Here is a 10,554-nt window from a genome sequence, read left to right on the forward strand (position 1 = left end):
AGTCTGTTTAGGTTACCAGCAAGTAGAGGGAAAAGGTGTTAAATTTGAACTCAGGTCTCCAGACTTGAGGTCTCACCACTATAATGCCATTATGTTCCAGACACTGTTCAATGCACATTGGTACAATCTTCTTCACCCTGACCTCATTTCTTCTGCTGCTTCAATTGTAAGGGGCACATCCCTGTCCTTGCCCTTCTGTGCCCTTCATGCCAGCTGGGCAGTCTCTCTCAAACCAATTTTATTTGTTGATCTAGGAGGTATAGATATTTCCTCTCGACTCAAGTTTTTGTTCACTGCCTTAGCCACATTTAGCACAGCATGAGTAAGTGTCTCTCCAAACTGTTCATCTTACGTTTGATACAACAGATTCCTATTTTATCTCATTAGTTCAGGGAAGAGGAAACTCAAATGGGTTAGATGATCTGTAGACATTTCTTAATATGATGGGGGTATATCTGCCTAAAGGACAGCCTAATTGTCCATTTTTCATTCAATTTATTTCATTATACCGGTCAAAAATGGCATTAATTTATTATGCTGTTTGTTAACAGAGGTCATGGAACCTGCCTTTTCTGATGGTGTACGGATAATGTAAAATTCTGTCCTGTAATTATAAGCAAGCCGTATATGAAAAAAAAAAGATAGCAAATAGATACAGGGTGTTCCAAAAGTCTTAGTGCTACTAAAACTACACTAAGATTTTTGGGACACTAAGTATCTAAGCAGTTGTTTTTGATTGTCCTTCATTCTCGAAGAAGACCATGACATCAGGGAAGTGATATCATGACATGCACAGGAACTGGATTTGAGCGAGAGGGGTGCCGATCTTAAAATAAGTGGCATAGTGGATAGAGGACTGACCCTGAAGTTAGGAGGACTTGAGTTCAAATCCGAACCCAGACACTTAATACTTACTTGTGAGACCTTGGGCAAGTCACTTAACCCCATTGCCTTTCAAAAACTAAACAAAAGAAAAAGACATTGAGACTTTTTGGACACTTCTACAAAGACTGATTATTTTGGTGGTGGCAGGAACATGTATTTTTAACATACATTCACAGCTTTCAATAGTTATCCCAAGTGACTTTACCTGGCTCTGTGGTATAGTGGGTAGTATGCAAAACTTGAATAAAGAAAGATCTAGAGCCAAATCCTGCCTCGGACTTGCCCGACTATATGACTGCAGCAGGTCTTTAGCCTTCCTTTCCCAATCTGTAAAGTGGGATAATAATTCTCCAGGACCCCTCTCCCAGAGTCAACGTAAGACTTAAAAGAGAGAATGTCTGGAAAACGCTTAGCCAATGGTCGACTATTCCATCGATGCCCATTTTTATTATTACCACAATCTACAGATTGATTCATGGAGAGGAGAGGGTCACTGCAGAATCTAGACTCTCCTCAGAACCTTTCAAGGCAGCCCTGGCCTTTGGCTAATTGATGTTAAGAGGGTCAAATGATAGGGCTAATTTTTTACACTCCCAGTGACAGGTTTGTTTTATTCCATGTTTGCAAGAAGTTCACTCTTATGTTTTATCATGTTGTCTCTTGGCCCTGTTTGCCTCCTTGTAACCCAATCCATCCAGCTAGCTTCAAAAAGAAATTGCTGACAACTGTGGGCTTGTCTTTCTTTGGGAAAGAGGGGAGGTGAGAGGGGAAGGGTGTGCAAAGACATACGTTTTCTTGACTTATGTTCCAAAAATCCATAAGGAGAGCCAGGAATTTCATGGGAGAATGAGGCTCATGAAATGGTTTTCATCCTGGGAGGGACCTTTTTTAGGAATATGGATGGTATATGGAAATGACATCAAGAGGCAGAGATGGGTGTGTGTGTGTATACAGCTGGGTCATCATCATAACTGTTATTTTGGAAACAAATATATCTGGTCATAAAATGCTCAGATGCTTCTGATTAGGACCTATGGCCCCGCAAAGAAAGAGAGAGTTCACGTCTTGAGACACTTTAGCAAACCACTGCTTCTAGGCAACATATGTTTCGAATGCTGCCCCAGTTAGGGTCAATAATGCCGACCACATGCTTTTCTTTATTTTAGAAATTATTTTATTAAGGGCTTATGAAAATATGAAAAAAGAAAAAACTCACACATGCATGTAAAACATAAGGCAGATTCTATCCATATGGCATCCATGGAAGCAGCATCTCCATGTTGGGAAGTGTGTGTGGAATAGACACAGTGAGGTGTCAGAAAAATACCACCTCCATCTCCCCCCTATGGTAAGGTTGGTGCTTAGGTATCAAAGCAATTGCTAATGTGGTCAATGTTCAATTTGAATAGCTGACAGGTGCACTTGGAGGTTGGAAAGACTGGTGGACATCAAATCCTGTCTCAGGTTCTTATGAGGAACATGAACCTGGGCAGGTCCCTCTGAGCCTCAGTTTCCTTATCTGGCCTAGGAGAGGATAATCACTACCTCACAGAGTTCTGTGAAGAACAAAAGAGCTAATGCATGGTGCTTCGTAAATTTTGTAAAAATGTGTGTGTAAATGCTTTGTGTTACTATTGCAATTCATATCTTAACTGCAGAAGAAATTAAGGGAAGACTAATAGGGAAAAGAAGTGACTTAGGTTTCTTTTCACTCTATCCTAAAAAGAGGAATAGTCAGAATTAGTTTATGATACTTTAGTGAACTAAATCATTTAGCTTCTCTGGGCCTAGGTTTCCTCTTTTGTAAAATGAGGGAGGTCAGATTTGATGACCCAAGGTCCCTTCTAGATTCATTTAAATCTGTAATTCTATGAGTGTTCTGTTCAGTTCAAGGACCACATTATAAGAAAGACATGACAAACTGGAGTGATAGAGAGGATACACTTCCCAGAATAACTAGGTTTTGCTTTTGTTTTATCAATAAGTAATTAATAAGAATCCCTCTAGTTCCAGTCACCAAGCTAAGGATCAGGGGGAACAAAGACAAAAAATGGCATAGAGGCTTACATTCGATGAGGGAGATATGGGCACATATAAGAGTAAACCAAAAAAATCCAAGGTTATTCATGGAATACTAACAGTTGGGAAGCGGCGTAGTCAGGAGACTTGACTAGAGGAGGCACCATTTATTTACCTTGGTAAAGTCTTGTTACTCTCTTGATATTTGTGACATCTGTCCCTGTCTCTCCATTCCCTGATCACTACTTCTCTAGGGTTCTAATAGAGTCTTCTCCTAATTGGTTTTCCTATCTCTTAGCTGTTCCTTCTCCCAGTACACAACTACCACAGTGATGCTCCTAAAATACAGATCTGATCTCAGATTTCCTCTACTCAAGAAGCTCTTTGCCTTAGGAGGAGATACAAATTTGTCTGTTTGGCATGTATAAATGCCCACCACAGGTAATACTTTCTTTTTTTCTTTCTTTCAATCTTATTTTCTCTTTCTTTCTCTCTCCCTTCTTCCTTCCTTTTCCTTCTCTCTTTCTCTCTCCCTTTCTTTCCTTCTCTCTCTTTCTCCCTTTCTTTTTTTCATTCTCTCTCTTTTTCCCTTCCTTCCTTCCTGCCTTTCTTTCTTGGTTCATATTTATATAATGGTTAAAAACTTGCAAAACACTTGAAATCTAAAGAGTTGTCCTAGATCCTGGGGGGGGGGGCTTACATTTTGAGCTACTTTGTTCTTGGTGGGGATGACTCTGTCCTCTATCTCTCTACCCAGTCCTCCCCTTTTTACTGGCAAGCCTGTACCAAGGAATCAGAAGGGCAGGCTGCCGGCCAGAATGAAAGTCAAGGTAATTATTAGGTTAGGGTTGCTGCAGTTTCCTCATTAGTTCTGCAGTCTTATAAGCTAAGCTAAATGGATCTCTTGGCATTTTGGTCATGAAACTAGTTTCTTCAGATTGAAAATTCATAGATTTACTACAAATGTGAAATGTGTATTATATTTGTGTGTGTGTGTGTGTGTGTGTGTGTGTTGGGGGGGTAGATCTTTTATCCTTTAGTGGATTTTCTTCATGTAGAAAACTGACTTAAAGTTTAAGGTTAAAACAAATAAAAACAAGGAACAGTGCCTAGACCCCATTTTCAATTTAACAGTTCACTTGAGTTATTAAACACTAAGCATTAAGTTAGTCAATTAGACTGTAAAGAGAAAAAGTTGAAATAATTCTTGCCCTTGTGGAGCTCACATTCTATCTGGGGTAGGAGATAGAATATATGTTCATATTTGTTGTTAGTGTTATCGTTCACTTGTATCTAACCCTTTATGAATTCATGTGTGGTTTTCTTGGGAGAGATACCAAAGTGGCTCGCCGTCTCCTTTAGCGTATTTTACAAATGAGAAACTGAGGGGTTAAGTGACTTGCCTAGGGTTTTAAATTATATTTAGACTCAGGTCTTCCTGACTCCAGGGCTGGCACTCTAGTCCACTGGGTCTCTTAGAAGTAGAGACAAAATACATGCAGAGCAAATGCAAAATTATTCCCCTGAAATTGGAAGGAGAAATAACAATTTGGGGCATTTGGAATGAATGAGGATGGGAGACGACTCTTGAGGAACTACAAATTCTAAGAGGTAGGGGTGATTGTAAGGGCACCTAGGTAGACCAGCGGATAGAGCACCAGCCCTGGAGTCAAGAAGTCCTGAGTTACAAATGTGACCATAGACACCAGATATTTACCAGTTGTATGACCCTGGGCAAGTGACTTGCAACTCTGATTGACTCCCATCCAGGTCCATCTGTTGTCCTGATCCATATCTTGGCCACTGGACCCAGCTGGCTCTAGAGGAGAAAGTGAGGCTGACTTTGAATAGAAGCCCCTTCACTCAAATGCAATTCACTTTCACATCATGATATTACCTCCCCCTCCCTGATATCATGATATATATATATATATATATATATATGTATATATATATATATATATACATATATATATATATGTATATATATATATATAATAAAAACAAATGCAATAAAATGGTATAAAAACAAACAAACACAAATTAGTTAAATACAAAGTAGTTAGGGAAGGAGACCTCTACCATTGGGGGGGGGGGGAGAGGATCAAAAATGGCTTTATGTAGAAGGTGATACTTGAGTTTCATTTTGAAGGAAGAAGAGGATTCCATGACGTAGATGGAGGTGCATGCTGAGCACGAGGGATGGTTAATTCAAAGCCAGGGAGATGGGGGATGATGGACTGTGTGTAAGATTTGTCTGGATTGCTGAGTGAGAAAGGGAAAATCATGAACAATGAAGCTAGTAATATAGACTGGGGGCATTTGCATTGGACTTTCCCTGATCCCATTTGAAGTTTTCTTGGCAGAGATGCTGAAGTGGTTTGTCATTTCCTTCTCCAGTTCATTTTACCATTGAGGAAACTGAGGCAAATAGGTTTAAGGCACTTGCCCAGGTCACACAGTTAAATTAGTTTGAAGCTAGATTTGAACTCAGGAAGATGAGTCTTCCTGACTCCAGGGTCTAGCCCTCTAATGCATTATGATACCATCTAGCTGCCCATAATAACTAAACATATGGATTTATATTTGATCCTAGGAGCAATAGGGAACCATTGGAGGTGATTGAGTAGGGGAGTGACCTGGATAGATCTGTGTATGAACTGGGAAGTGTCTTGAGGCAGAAATAGTCTAGGTCCAGTGTGATGAGCAGCTGTCTCTAGGTGGCAGTTATTTTGAGATTTAAGAGATGTCTTATAAGATGAAATAGCAACATGGTGGTTCACTGGGTCCACAGAATGAAGGAGAATGGGCATTGTGGAGAATGTTAGTTACCCAGGAAGAACAGTGGTGCAAAAAAAATAGGGAAATTTGGAAGAGGAACAGGTTGGGCCAGGGTGGTGGGGTGGGGTATGGATGAGATAATGATTTCTTTTTTAGACAGATTGAGTGGGTGATAACTTTGGAAAATGTAATTTGAAATGTCTAATAGCCAGTCAGGGTTGCAGGACTGAAGTTCAAGGGCTGGGAGGATCTAGGAATCATATGTATAAATATAGTCAGTCTGCCAACCATCATGGTAAGTAAATGGGAAACAAAGAAAGACATAAGACAATCCTGCCCTCAAGGAACTCACAGTCTAATAAGGGAAACAACATGCAAACTCTGATTTACAAATAGGCCATGTATATAAAGAGAGAGAGAGAGAGAGAGAGAGAGAGAGAGAGAGAGAGAGAGAGAGAGAGAGAAATGTATTTATTAACACACACACACATGTGGCTAATTGGAGATAGTTGACTGAAAGACAGCATAGAATAAGGGGGGGGGGTCTGGAAAGGCTTCCTATAGGAGGTACGCCTTTCTTATAAGAAGGTTCAATTTTCCTCTAGGAGGTACAAATTTCCCCTGGAAGAAAACTAGGTAAGTGAAGAGGGAAAGAACTCCAAGTGTGGGAGGTCATCAGTGTGCATGGATTTGGGGGATGGATTGAATTGTGTGAGGAACAGCATGGAAGCTACTGTCTCTAGAAGGTAGAGTCGGTGATAGTGGGGAGAAAGAGATCAGAAGCCTAGAGAGATAGAATGGGGCCAAAGCTCCAAAATGCTTTGAATGTCAGATAGGAACATATATATATATATACATATATATATGTATATATATACATATATATATATATATATATTTAATTATAAAGGTAATTGGGAACCATTGGAGTTTATTAAATTAAAGATAATTTTTAAGCCCAAGGGAGCTGATGAGGTCACCACTGATGAAGGAAGAGGATCCAGGACAGAGTTTGGGAATTACCATAATTAGGGGCATTTTGATCTCCTGAAGGCCCTTTGTCACCCATAGAACACTAGACAAATGACCATTTATATGTAACTAGTGCTATTATTGTTAATAATAATAATGATAGGCATAAAACACGTATAGTGCATTAAAGTTGACAAAGTGTTTCACATACATTATCTCTTTTGATCTGCCCGGTCACACCCCAGTCCCTTGAGGTTGGTACAATATTGTTATTCCTGTTTTACAAGTGAGGAAATGGAAATTCAGAGAGAAAAACTTAGATACAGTCACACAGCTAGTAAGTATTGGATTCCATACATCCCTGACCTTAAACACAATAGCCTTTCCTCATAGCTTCTCCTAGGGCAGGTCCTATAAGCAAACAAACAAGCAAATAAGTAAACAAACAAATGAATGAATATATAGAGATATAGATACATGTAGATATTATAATATTTGTCCTTCATTCCCTAAGAAGATCATGACATCAGGAAGGTGATGTCATGACAAGCACATGTACTGGATTTGAGTGAGGGGGTGTTGCGCTCCGTCACCAGCCTCACTTTCTCCTCCAGAGTCATCTGGGTCAAGTGGCCAGATGTGAATAAAGATTCCTGGAGATGGTCCTGGATGTGAGGCAGTCAGGGTCAAGTGACTCATCCAAGATCATAGAATAAGTATCAAGTGTCTGAACTCAGGTCCTCCTGTCTTCAGAGCTGGTGTTCTACCCACTGGACTACCTAGAAGCTAGGTGGTCCGGTGGATAGAGTGCTGAGTCACCAACCTTACTTTCTCCTCCAGAGCCATCTGGGTCCAGTGGCCAGAAAGGAATCAGGATGATTGGAGATGATCCTGGATGCCAGGCAGGCAGGGTGAAGTGACTTGCCCAAGGTCACATAGCTAGTAAATGTCTGAGGCTGAATTCAAACTCTCATCCTCCTGAGTCCAAACCCCAGCACTGGAAGAAAGGGGAAAAGCATTCATTAAGGGTATGCTTTGTTAGTCTCTCATTTGACCTTCACACCAATCCTAGGAGGTTCATGGTGTTATCATCCCCATTTTTACCTTATAAGGCAGACAGAAGTTAAGTGACTTGCCTAGGATCACACAGTTAATACATGCCTGAGACTGTACTTGATCTCAGATTATCCTGACTCCAGGCCTGGTGCTCTTTCCACTTTGATATCTAGGAACCCTATTAGGTTGTTTGTTATTCTTGATTCCTTTTCAAAAGTAGAGGCCAATGGGGGGTGGGGGTGGAAAAGAGTTCTAGTTATCTGAACTTTTTGAGTTGCTATTTATTCATTTGTTTTTACAATCGTTATTTTTAAGGGTTGGTTGGATATTTTATACCTGAGAGCTTATTGGGATGGATATAGTGGCTGTCACAGTTTCATTCAAAAGACCTTTGGGTCCCTTCTAATGTGGAATTAGATTCCCTTCCATGGCTTGGAAGGTGGACTTTGGGCAGAAAAGAACAGACAGATTCAAATCAATTCCTTTGCATTCAAAGACTAGGTTGCAATTGTTGGGAAGAAAGAATCCCCTTAAGTAATCAAGCTTCTTTATTCTAAATCACATCATTTCATATCTCTACTGGCCAGGCACCAAGGACCATATTTTATATAATCATAACTTTCAATAGTGTGAATTTGAATATTTGAGACCATTTTTATGACACTATTCATAACCTAGCTGTAGTTCCGACTAATGATGGTTCAGACTTAACTGCAATAACTTATAACCAACTAAAGTTGTTAAAACATTGTCCAACAGAGCAGAGTCTGTAATGGAGCCCAACAACTCAACTGTGTTACAGATCCAGGGTGGGCTTTTCTCCCCAGGGGCTCGTAGAGTTGGAGATTCAGGCCCTTAAACCTGGGCTTTGTTGTTTGCTAACTATGGCCTGTAGACCCCTAAACCTTATCAGTTCCAAACCTTTGGTTCTGAGGGTGCTGCCATTTGGGCTCAATTACGGGTCATTTTCCCTATGTAGAGACATGTCTGTTCTTTCAGCACACACTCGATTCAATTTGAAGTAGGCCATTAGTGGGTGGGCAGACGTCCACAGATGGTATGAGAAGTAGACACGACTTCATTGCTATACCATAGACTAGGGGAGCTGTCAAGGCCTTCCCTACCCCCAAAGTTCTCCCCCTAGAGTGATTGGGAGCTTTTCAATAGTATACCCCTGCTTTATCATAACAAGACCACAAGAGTCACTTAAACTTAAGTTTGCGAACACGTTCTCATGTTTGGGATTTCATGGATTGGTGTTCTTGTTGAAAAGACCAAAAGGCCTGCATTTATGGGGCTGAAAATCAGAGTCAATTCAATTTAATCCAATGGAACTGGATTCTGCTTCTGATTCCCTGGGAGACCTTGGGCAATATGCTTTTCTGTTCTGGGCCTCAGTTTCCTTACTTGCAAAAGAGGAGTTCTGACTAGATGAACTCTGATATTCTGTAAGTTCTAAATTTTTGATCCTTTGATTTTATGAACCAACATATTAATTAAACATTATGGGCAAGACACTGATGATGCCCTCTGGAAACAATGAAATGAGAGGGGTCCCCATCAAGAAACACAACCTAATGGGAGATAGGACACAGACGTACGCAAGGTGGCAAGACAGAAACTGGCAAAGGCAAAGGAGGTAGGAACTCGTGGTATTATATTTTTAACCAGTCAATAGCCATTTATCAAGCATCAACACAACTATGTAGATAAGGTACAAAGGAAGGTAAAAAAAAACCAATCCCTAGTCTTTGACAAATTGACAAGTCAAACAATTCTGTACAAATATATCAGGTTCTAGCTTTGAAATTATATATCTTCTATTATATTGTAGATAGTGTGTGTGTGTGTGTGTGTGTGTGTGTGTGTGTGTGTGTGTGTGTGTAGCTATAAGATAGATAATCAACTGAGAGAATGAATTGACTTTAAGGAAGATGGGGAGGTCAGGTTTCTTGTAAAAGGCAAAAATTTAGCCAATTCATGAAGGAAGCTGTAAGGTGGAGATGAAGAGGGAGTGAACTACAGGATAGACAGATAGCATTTTATTTTTTATATTTATTTTTTTATAAAAATTTTTGTAAGGCAATTGGGGACAAGTGGTTTGCCCAAGATCGTGCAGCTAAATAAGTATTTGGCAGAGAGCATTTTAGAAGGGAATTCAGTTCAAGTGGACTGAGAAAAGTTCCGTTTTGAAATTGTAAAGACACAAACAATTCTGTAAGGAGGAAAAAAGGGAGATGTCAGAGTAGATCAGTGTGCACACGCCAACTGATTGGTCAACTTGGACCTTTAAGTGACATGTGAGAAAAGAGACTTCCTGGGGTAAAGGAAACCATGAGAAATCAGAAAATAACTGTGTAAACAACAAAAGGTATCAGTGAAATGTGTTTAAAAGCCCAAGTCTCTTAAAAAAAAACCCAAAAACAAAAGGTGAGAGAAGTTGATCGTTGAGAATGAACACAGACAGAAGGTTCTGTCCTGGAAGAATTGGAAATAGAGAGAATCCACCCAAAATGAGCTTTCATTGGCTGAGAATCATTAAAAAACTAGGTGAGGTTGGGGGGAAGTTGAATGACTGAACCCAAAGAGAAGTCATTAAAGTCTTGATATCATCTTGAGGGAAGGGCTCTAGCAGAATGTCCCAGGAATCTTTTCTTGCCTGGCCTCTTGCTGTTCAACATATTTATCAGTGCCTTGGTAGAGGGCATAGATAGTCCGCTTATCACACATCCATGTGACATTACAGCACTGGGAAGGATTATGCGGTGGAGGAGAGAGGCAGGACCAAGCAAGATTTCAGAAGGTCAGTTGGAATGAAATGAAATGGAATGGAGCTAAACG

The sequence above is a fragment of the Macrotis lagotis genome, chromosome 8 (genome assembly GCF_037893015.1).
Source record: "Macrotis lagotis isolate mMagLag1 chromosome 8, bilby.v1.9.chrom.fasta, whole genome shotgun sequence".
In the NCBI taxonomy this organism is placed as follows: domain Eukaryota; kingdom Metazoa; phylum Chordata; class Mammalia; order Peramelemorphia; family Peramelidae; genus Macrotis; species Macrotis lagotis.